The sequence below is a fragment of the Aplidium turbinatum genome, chromosome 13 (genome assembly GCF_918807975.1).
Source record: "Aplidium turbinatum chromosome 13, kaAplTurb1.1, whole genome shotgun sequence".
Lineage (NCBI taxonomy): Eukaryota > Metazoa > Chordata > Ascidiacea > Aplousobranchia > Polyclinidae > Aplidium > Aplidium turbinatum.
In genome coordinates this window covers 21,093,155-21,104,599 of record NC_137484.1, presented here as the reverse complement: position 1 = coordinate 21,104,599, position 11,445 = coordinate 21,093,155, and the positions used below count along the sequence as shown (strand labels likewise).

At 35.3% G+C, this 11,445-nt stretch overlaps 1 long non-coding RNA gene across 1 annotated transcript; it reads left to right on the top strand.

Annotated features, from left to right (window-relative positions):
• Nucleotides 1-6,817: 6,817 nt before the first annotated feature.
• LOC145782409 (uncharacterized) lies at nucleotides 6,818-11,126 on the top strand. Its single transcript, XR_014290832.1, has 3 exons — nucleotides 6,818-7,057; nucleotides 7,971-8,058; nucleotides 9,652-11,126. It is a non-coding gene; the product is annotated as an uncharacterized LOC145782409 (long non-coding RNA).
• Nucleotides 11,127-11,445: the final 319 nt, after the last annotated feature.

Here is an 11,445-nt window from a genome sequence, read left to right as displayed (position 1 = left end):
ATGTTCGAATGATTAGCTAACCGTCGGACACAGTAAATAAAATTAGGCCAATTAATCGTTTTCTGTCCAAATTTTTGGCTACCTGGCAACCCTAGACTAGGCACTGAACGAATAAAGAGTAGTTCGTCTTTTGCATTTGGCGTGGTTTGGTAAGTTGTGAGTATCTTTTTGTTTTACTTCCGAGTCGACAAAGGGAGACACACCGATTCCTCTTCACTAAATATGATCCTTGCCTTCAACGCATCATGGCATTAATAAAATCTACAAGGGAAAAAACAAAGCTGGAACGTCGAAACAAAGGCTCTGTCTAATTCTATTTGAATAAGAGTGCTGATGAAGCCGTCTCCACGGAGGTAAAAGTTCTAAAAATACATTTTATTTATTATAGTAGTTACCAAACCTGGTTGTTTTTATTTACTGTCTGCAGTTACAGGTTTTTTTTAAATCTAGATTTTTTTCCCTAACATAACATCCTTGTTGTGTATTGAAGCGTGGTCGGTTTTTTCAATGCATCAAAATTAGATTGGTTAAAAACCATTGTTGAAGCAATAACCGTAGCTTCCAAATATGCACCCTGCAAACGACCGATTCAAATTACTTCGGTTTTAAAAGTGGCCAGTCGCGCAGTAATTATTAAATAAAATAATTGTTTAATTATTAAAGTAGCTTAACATATTAACAATAAACTAATTCCCTTATGGCAACTGTAAATTTAGCTAAAACATTTACATTATTTTCTGGAACGAAACAATCTTTATGAAATCTTAAATACGCAAAATCATGTAAGTTTTATTTATATAGGCTATTGGTAGGCTGTAATCATAGGCTAACAAAGCCCAAAGGTCAATGTGGTGTCACAGAAGGCTCACTAGTTGACACTAGTTTCTATTGTTTCAATGTCCCACAATGTAAAAATGGCAACTTTAACCAACTGGGTATTGGCAGCTATTGGGTACTGCTGTGTTTCTTACTGCAATGTTCTTCAATAATTTCCAAAGCAACCATATTGCTCTTTGAAGCAATAACTTTTTGGACAACACTACACAGATCGTCAATTTATCTGGAAACAAACTTTTATTGTTGATTCCTCAGCAGTCTCTCGTTATTGTGTCGGTTGAATTTTCGTCCATTGGTCTAAATGCTGAAACATAACAACTATATAGTTACCCAACAACCCAAACAGCAAATCAACCGTTTTTTACATTGATTCAACGTCTGTAAACGTTGGTTTGCTGTTAATTTGCTGTCCATGTAGCCTAATTTGTTTTTTCTTCCACAATGGTAATGATGAAAATTATCAAGAAAATCCATGCTTTTGTTTGACGATTAGGAAAGAAGCCCAAGCATGAAAGGTCATGCGCTGTTGATGTGTCGACATATGTGAACTTTCTACTGGCCAGGCGAATGTCACCAAAGATGTCATAAAAATTTTCTGAGAAACTGCAATAAAACGTGTTTGTCAACTTTTCAATAAACGTCATAACAGATTTGGATTGACTATGCTTACTACGGTAAACAAACGTTGCATTAGCGATAATCTCTCGATGTGAACTTAATTCAGTTTGTGTCTGTTTATTTTGTAGTTTTTGTTCAAAATTGTGAATTAACTTTGTCTGGTTTTCAATGTAAATTGGGTTCAAAGAAGACGTGAAAGTTTTTTGAAATATAAATCAATTTGACAATTTATGACAATGAAATTTCTTTTTGCTTTCTTAGGTTTAGTTATGTAGCTGCTTGCAGACCATGCAGCGCGGCATAAAAACAAAGTTAATTCATTCGTTGCGAGTTCCGTAATCTTAATTGAAATTATAGGATTATGAGAATATAAAATTATAAGACTCATGTTTCCAACCTCCTCGTGGTGAGTCCCGGTAATTATTGTGAAGCAAATGGCAACAACCAGAGGAGAATCCACTGGGCACCGGGGCGGTAAAAGGATAAACCTTCGGCCCCGGTGTCCAACGAGAAGCACTCATCGTGCTTAATGGGCACATCATCCATCAGCTGCTGTGCCTGGATAAAACTACGTGACCTGTGGTGGCCTCAAACCCAATAAGAAGAAGAACTGAAATTTTTAAAGTTTTATTTCTGTTGCTGTAGCTTTTCTGCATTTCAAGTCAAATGGAAAATCGTAACCAAACGACTCCTAAGATTTGCTGCACATTCAAACTTATAGCTTTAAAAAATAGAAAAGATGAGTGTTAACTACACAGTTACCATCTTACTTACCAGCGTCAGGATGCATGCCTTCGGGCGAGGGATATTTTCATTGCACTTCCAAAATATAAATGTTTGCTATATTGCCGCTACAGGTTATGCGTCATTGCAGTAAAATAAAATATTTTTCTGATTAAACATCAAAATATACCGTTAGAAAAGTAACCTTATGGTAAACCAAACGCTTCATCTGATTAATACACCACGGTACATTAGGGATAAGTTGTAGCAACATTGTTAAACATAACAAATTGCATCATAGTGAATATCATTAGTTGAATTGCTACCGGTGTGTGTTAAATATACTTCATGTTTGATTGAAAAGCAAGTTAGGACCAAAACTTTTTTGAAAGGGACCCACAAATTAACAAGCAAATAGTGAGGTGTCATATAATTTCAACGCCAATTAAAGATAAAATATTCTGTTTTTAATATAGTTTCCCGGATGGCACGTTTTTTAATGCCCTATCAGTTACGGGCGGCCCTAGTTTTAGACTAAGTTTTGTGTATCAAACGTATGGATAGGCTCATTGGGACGTGTGTGAGTGTCTCTTAGCATAGTGATCATATTCCAAGTAGCTTAAGCTATGACACAAAAACTGAAAAGTTTGGAAAGAAAACCCCTGAGAAAAACAGTATACTTAATAATATTATGACAACTGGTTAAACCACCCATGGCTTAGCTAATATCATCATTGCAGCTCTATAAACTTTAAATAATGTTTATAGCCCTGTGGTTGAGATACTCAATACTGTTTGTATGAAAGTGTCAATAAGTAGCGCCACCTACCAATCGCACAATGTCGAGTCAATCTGTCGCTAACAGGAACGCAATGCATATTGTACAGTAGGCTGTGGCGTGAGATAACTCTAAATCAGAGGCGTGCAACATACGGCCCGCGGGCCAGAGCACGGCCCGCGGTACCCATTTACGTGGCCCGCACATTCTTCATCAAGTAGTCCATTATTTTTAAATACTTTTCGCTGTTAGATCGGAGGATGTTGCTATTTGTAACGTCATCATTAGCATTATTGACTTTTAGCATTATTACATCATTAGCATTATTGTTGCGTCATTAGTAAGCGTTGTAGAAAACCGCCTTGTTCTTCTGGCAATGATTCAGTAACATAAATCTTACTTTATGGGTGCAGTGTGGTGAATATATTAATATTTATTCTACAAAAAGCTTAGCATAGTAGAAATGTCTACAAGTAAGAAAAGGAAGGTTGATTATGAAAGGCGGAAGTTCAACAATGAGTGGTGTTTAAATTAATTCGTTGTTCAACACAATCAAGATGTTGTTTGCCTGATTTGTCAAAACACTACAGCGGTAATGAAAGAGTACAATATCAAGCGACGCTACTGTGCAAAACACTCTGCTAATTATTATAGCATAATAGCATTGCATTGTGAAAGCAGTTCTTTTCAAAAATGAAGCTGTTCAAGACGAAATGCAGGAATCAGCTTACGGATGAGCAGTATGAGCACTTGTCAAGTCAACTTCGAGTTGCCACTTCCTCCGTCAAAGCTGACATTGGCAAGATCTCTGGACAGAGAAGATATCAGACATCTCATTAATCACTCACTCAATGTGTAAATTGATTGTGTGTACTTTTCCATTAAATAAATTTTTCATATAAATTCATGTGTCATTCGATAGACTGGCCCTCAGCATCATTACAATTGTACGTTGTGGCCCATTGCGATAAACAGTTGCACGCCCCTGCTCTAAATCGTGCACAAGCAGTAGCATTGAATCACGGAGCGTGTAAGGTACTTTCAAGTTTGTATCCTCAAACTCTTTTCGATTTCAAAACTACGAACCTTTTTTTCCACTAATTCTAAGTGTTCATCCAGCGAGTACAATTACAAGCATTCAAACAATTGACTGGTTGAAATCCTTTTGCAGTAATTTAACATACAACTGGAGATAGACACAAAAGCAAAGCAAATTTTTTGATAGAGCGTGTTGGAAAACGTCAATACCAGATTCCGACGATCAAGACAATTTCTGGTTTTATCAAAAATGGCATGCAAACACTTGGTTTTGCTTCTGCGTGGATGTCTTTGTTGCAGGTCGTGAGTTCTGAAAATGTACTCGGGGTCACCATTGTAACAGAAGTGGCTAAGCTAACATTCAAAAGGGTTTCTTTATTGATTACCCAGCATACAAGTCGATGTCATCAGATAGCCGAGACAAAAGACGTGCTAATTGCTATCCCAAGTTGTGTCAATTTGAAAAGAACGAATATTGCCATGCTAGTGTGTTTTATCACCAAAATATTCATCCGCCGGTGCTGCCAGGCGCATTGGAAATGAATTAATAAAACTTGAAACAGTTGAATTATGCTAATAATACTAAAACTTGAAAGTAAGCTAAACAGTAGAATTATGAGAACGTTGGACTGCACTGCAGAATAATGTCTGGTGACGAATATAAGACAGCAGTCGGTACAAGTGTAACCCAGTTGTTAAAATCACAAATAAAATTTATATATATTCTTTTGCAAATATTACTGGTAGAAGATTTGTATTATTTTAATACCATTTGAGAAAATCTGTTTTAATGTCAGTGTTGGTAACTTATAATGTCAAGGTTGAAATAATTTACCAGATTTGCACACAATGTTACTTTCCAGAAACCGGATGTATTGAGACTTTGCAAATAAACAAAATCAGCCAAGTTTTGAATTGTATCATTTAGCCTACGGACAAAGCTTTTGTTAAAGACATCAGCGTCTATTTCATCACTTATTGAGGCTTTGTCTGCAATCCTTTGGAATTTGTCAAAAGATGGAATGAAGTCATTAAAGTCACAAGAATTACTTGGATTCGTCTTCAGACTCCAGACAGAAAATTAGTATTTTTTTACGTTGATTCAACGTCTATAGACGTTGGTATGACGTTTTTTCTGTCTGGGAAGTTGTTGGTTTTGTAAATAGTATTCAGGCATAAGATGAATTGTTCGATCTTTTTACATTAAAATTACGTCAAAAAACCGAAGAGAATAAAAACATTCTGTTTCACATCTTCATTCAATCGTTGGTGTCCCATGAGCGCCAATGAAAACGAGTGTGAAGTGAACCGTGAAAAGCGGTTTTGTCTCATACGTCGTTGTATAAGCAAGATCAAGTTTTATAGAAAATACATTCACTATCATTGCATTTTCATAACATTTTTCTAACATAAATTTCTGCTTTTGGGTAAGATGCACCAAAGAACGATTGTGTTGAATGAGAAGAATCGTTCTTGCCAGCACCACTGGTAAATTTGAAATAGAACAAGTTGTTTAAAACACATCAGTTGAGAGTTCTACATTTGATTTTCTTGCCGTTAATAAAATAGAGAAATTAATGCAGCATACAGCCAGATAACCCATGTTAAGATGCAGGTTACAGTATGCACACTGCGTGAACACTTTCATGTTACAAGAAGATTGCTTTGTTTGATTTTTCAGTTCAGTTGTTCAGAGCCTGATTTTGTTGCAGAAAGACGAAAACAGTCAAGAAATTCGAGCAAGCTACAACCTAAAATGAACGTTAAGTTGCTTTACAGTTACGTAAGTTGATGGTTTCGAGCGTCAAAGATCTGGTTCTAGAAAATGCTACTGATCTATTTTTGAGCGCAGATAAGCGAAAAATTATAATTCTGTGTAAACTTTAGCTTGGCATGCGGCAGTATTATTTATTTCTTAAAAGGCAAAACTTTGAAAGTAGAGTGAATTATATAAGTGGGCTGCAATACGTTTTTGTATCTTATTTTTAACTTTTTGCAAACAGCAATTTTCCACAAGGAGCAAAGCTTCTAAAAATTATATTATATTGTCTTGTCACGACGTTCACGTCATGACGTCACAATGCTGGTGGTAACGCACTCTGCGTTCATTGTTGTCGATAGTGTGATAAATTAGTGTTTGTTCAATTTGGGCAATCGACCTTACATTTTAATCGATTTGTGGTTCAATTAAAGATAAACAAAGTCAGGCTCCCTCTATAGAACAAGCCAATTGCTACGAATCGCGACTGAAGAAAAGCAAGTGTTCAATTTGATAGCAATACCGGTCAGAAAATAGCGATGAAGTGGCGACTGAGTAACGGGATGTACAGAGTGATTTGGCCTCTGGTTTTGGTAGGCCCATGTTCGATTCTAAGTCGTGTCATACAGGTAATCGTTTTTTTCTTGCTTGAAGCAGTGAAAAACAAATGATGATGGAATAGCAATGTAATTACACCGTAAATACAATGTGAAACTGTAACAAGCAGGCTACAATTTTCAAGGTTTGTTGAAATTATTTCCATTTGAGTGATGAGGAGTCTTATAAAAAAAAATCAAAGTTGCGCTACCGGGTAACCTACTTCATTTGAACAAGCTTAAGATAAAAAAAGCAAGTCTTTCAGTACTTCGAAACTATACAATGAAGGCCTACAGTAAGACTAATATTATTAGCTGTCGCTACTTTGTAGTTTTAACAAACGCTCTCAATGTCAATCTACAGGTGGTGCCAACACAAACAGCAATTGATAATTTTTCTTTTTATAGCCTAACCAGTTTAAGTGAATATGAAAGAGCACTTTTTGAAACCGAATGTTTTGCAGGAGAATGTTGTTGTAGTCATGTAGTCGCTTTTGAAATTAAAGGTTTTGCAAAATATCTGCTTCCTGGAGAAATTGCAACAAATTGGTAATTGTCTAATAGACTGTAGCATCCATAATTCCACCAATTGACAATTCAAATCAGGAACGTTTGGCAACATGAGCTCAAAGCACGTCTTCCCAACACAATCAGATATCGCGTTGAAAAAGCTCAATACCACTATTTCTGTCAATAAAAGAATAGAAGGTAAACTTGCACACAAAATCTTGATTATTTGAAGTGGAAATGATAGCAGACTGCAAAAATTTCAATTGTTTGCTTACATTACATCAAAGGCTCTGAGGACGTGTATCCTACTGTATACGTATTTTGAGTAAAACGCTAAGATCTTTATACTTTTGGATGTCATTAAAAGGAAGGCATTGCTGAACTCAAAATAATGTTGAGGAGTAGCCAAGCATTTTGTTTTTAGTTAGTTATGAGAGTTTAATAGGTGAATTTGGCCACGAATTGGAATGGTAAGTGTTTAGGTACAATACTTGGGTACCGATATAACTAGAAAATTTAAGTTAGATTATAAAATGGCAAATGGGTATCTACAATCTCTTTTTTATCCCGAAGTGTGTAGCCTATGTTCTTGATTGCTTTGTAAACTGCCGCAGACTACTTTTTCACAGACAATGTGAGTAGTAGGCTACATTTGAAATCAATGTAAAGCTTTTTGTTGAAGAGAAGTTTTTCATGAAATGTAAACAATTAGTGCAATTGAAAACAAACCCTTTTATTGGGGATGAATACGCAAAATTTTGTGTCCACGTGACTAAGTCCTACCATCTCTCGATTCAAATCCCCAATAAAATCTCCCAATATGCGAAAATAAAACCATTTCAAAGTTTTTACATAACAAATGGTCTGCACTGACCGGTGGTTTTAACACAGTTCACCAATGCGAAAATATAATTCTGTTTTATCGATACATAAGTTTAGTTTAATTTAAACCTTTCGGTTTTGTCCCTTTTGTTGGTGCCAAATTCGTGTGTTTACTTTATCGTTTTCTACATGTTCGCATGAAAAATAAATTGAATTGAATTGAAATATGTGAAAAAAATATTTTAGCCTATTTTTTAATGATTACAAATTGTTCATAAAATGTCTTTAGATGCTGCTGAAGCAATGGGGATTCCCCTGTTAATAACGTTGACAATTCTTGGAGTTTTATTGGTGGCTGTGGTCACTTTGAGAACATGGTTGGTAGCCCACATTGTTATTTTCGTTTTTTAATTGAGTTTCAATTAACAAATCCAATAACAACTGTCAATCGGTATCGATCTTAAAAGTCGATTGATCAATAAACGAAGATGTTTACTCTTCAATTAGAATGGCTATATTTGTGCAAGAAGCTACTGCTATAAAAAGTCAGTTGGTAAATGTTATTTAATGTTAGAAACCACATCATTTCACCTGCTATAAGCAAAGTGTTAGTTAACTCAATACTTCAGTTGTGGGCCGAGTATAGTTACAACGATATTTGGTAAAAATCCATACGGAAAATATTCACACAGAAAAAATCCCGACCGGAAAATACCTACCCAGAAAAGTCCCCTCTCTTGAAAAATAATAATATTTTTCAGTCGGGATATTTTCCGCATCGATTTGTACCTACATTCAGTTACCTGTATGTATATGCATGTAACTATTAAATCAATTTTTTCAATGAAGTTTAAGTCTTATGCCTTACCAGGTAACGAGTAACAATATATTGCTTCAAAAATATGGCTTAACAATTGTAGAAACATAATTGGAATTTGAATTGGATGAAAACACAGTAACCTAATGATAGGCTACTTTACAAAAAGTTAGCTTTTTGTATGAGCTTTGTATTTTCAATAATAGGCTACACTAGCTGCAGTGTAGGTATAAGGATTACATAACCACTGGGATATAGAATTTTCAGAGTATTGAAATGACAGTAGCCTACAAAATTTTTAATCTTTTCAAATTTTAATGTTTTTTGTTATAGCAATTAATACATTTTGACATCAAAATAAAGCCGACTTTCACTTCACCAAGTATTCGTGGAATTTACTGTTTTTATGTTTTAAAATGCGCGTTCGAGATCTTCAATTATATTTGTCTGCTTTTCGTTATCTTTGATCTGCCATTGATTTTAAAGTCGTGGTTTAGCAAACTGGAAAGTTTAAAAAATCTAAACAAAAAACAACAAAGTTGTTTACATATAATTTTTGTACCAAATTTATGTCTTCGTTCTAGCCTTTTTACTAGTCCGTCTGCACTGCATTTGATATAAAATATTATAAATAAATTATTATCTTTGTAAAATAAGTAGGCTAAACCAATTCTTAAACTTTTTATTTATTGGTTAAATTCCGAACTCGATTGATTATTTGCGAATTCAAGTTGTATGACGTAATTTTTCGATTTTAAATAAACTGCGCATGACTGACATAGCAGGGCGACAGTTTACTATATAGAAAAAATACAAGACTTATTCCGTACTTATTATCATGCTTTTATAAACTCAAGCGAGAAAGCATACAAAACAAAGAATCTCATCAGCACACCTCAGTTTGTTTTTATTTCTATTTATCATCAAGATGATTCAATCCATCATTCAGTCTTCTAGGCCAGAACTGTTGAGTTCAGTTTGTTTTTATTTCTGACCATCACAACGAAAAACAATATATGCCCTGGCCTAACATAGCAGAGATCTAGAAAAAGGTAGAAACGACAAAAACGCGCAATAATTTGGATGGCATGGCTTGAAATAATTTAAAAAGGTTGTTGAACATTTAGACAAAGAATTTTATTTTATTTTTCAGGAGCAAATGCAAGAAGAATGACGAAGATTATTCATTTAACCTATCAAGAAAAAGTTACTTATATGATTGGTATTAATCTCCAACACAGTTTCTTGATTCCATCGGATGGCAATTGGTATTCTATCATTTAAATTTTCTCAACACATTCTCGTTTTGTTGGTGCAGACAGGATCCTTATTTATTTTAGGGTTTTTAAAGCATCAACACATATCGATCAGTCACTAACAGAAATTCTTGCTTAATTAGCGTTGGCTTTCAAAGTGTTATCATCAGTCTCAGATCTAAGTGCATCATTTTGGCAACAATTTAGTTGCCGTGATTAGACTGAAAGTTCTCCGCCATGAACCGAAGTTTGGGATGACCACCATCTTGCACTTTGCTCTGTTTGAAACAACTCTTTTTGTATCAAGAGAGCACACGAGACGATAACAAACACATTCTGACAATGAAACTGCAAGATTTAATTTTATGCGTCTGAAACTATACGTTACTTCAAGTGCACCACCTTCGTAGAAGAAAAGTAATTATATTGAGCCTCAAGATGTCTCAAGTGTGCTACGATATAATTCAAATGTCAATGGACCTCAAATTTATTCTAAAATTACAGAATCATTTTGTAGTGGATTTCACAAGTGGTAAACTGTATTGGCATGAAAAAGTAATAAATTGTTCTGCAATGGTTTGTCCTATCCTCCAACAAATTAGTCATGTTTGATCAGCTGTGACCTCCCATATGCATTCCCTTCATATTGTTCCGGTGTTTTCTTGGTCCCTGTAGGCTACATTATTCAAGGATGGTGTGTATTTTCTTGATCCCTTGTAGGCTATGTTATTGACGCTAAAGTGGCAGCCTCTACCAAGAAACTTCCTTTTTAAAAAGACCTTTTTACATTACAAACATTTACAATACTAGAGAGCTTGGGTGGTGGGCTAAGCTATTGAGCTTTTATTATATACGCGAAGTGTGAGGGCTCAGTCTTTTTCTAATCTAACCCAACAACTCAATATGTACGTTTCCCCAGCTTACATGACAATGCTTTTCGACGTTTTTCTGATCTAGTACGGTGTTATTTCTCATACTTTAATCACGTTGGTCGTAGCGCTACAACTGTTTTTCAGGAAAAAAAAAACATTCAATCAATTATTGTATTCAAGACATAAAGAAAAACTATAATGAAGAAGTCAACTGTATTCAATAAGATGGTTTGTATTTGTTTATCAGTAACCGGCTGCTTGGTGTCTTGTAGACATGACCCATCCAGCAAATTAGTCATTTTCTTTATTGGTTCAACACTCAAAGACTCAAAAGTTATATAAAAACGACTGGTTTGCAGGCAGGAAAATTTGTCATGTCTGCTGCGAGTTGTACTATTTTTGATTTCGGCATTACAACGCTTGAGGTCCATCAAGACTGAAAACCCCTGCTTACAGTGTAACACGTGATAGAGAATGAAATAGAGAAATACAATAAACTATGTGAATCTTGTTTCAAAACATCAAGTCTGATATGAAAAAAAAACAGGGACTCTTGAGATATCGGTCCATATCGAGGGACGTTAATACAAGAGTTCCTTCTTCAGGAAAGAGTAGGGTGGCCCAGTTACTTTCTATAGGCCGCCTTTTCTAAAGCAACTACGTCTACTGAAATAAATACACCCTGGGTGAAGATGAGCGGTGTGTTTCAACATCCAGCTGAAACCAGGAGTCGAACCAGGTTTGCATGATTTCAAAGCGAAAGTCTTACCCGTCACGCCATTTCACCTCCTTGCAGTTTATAGGTTTCGTATAGTTACA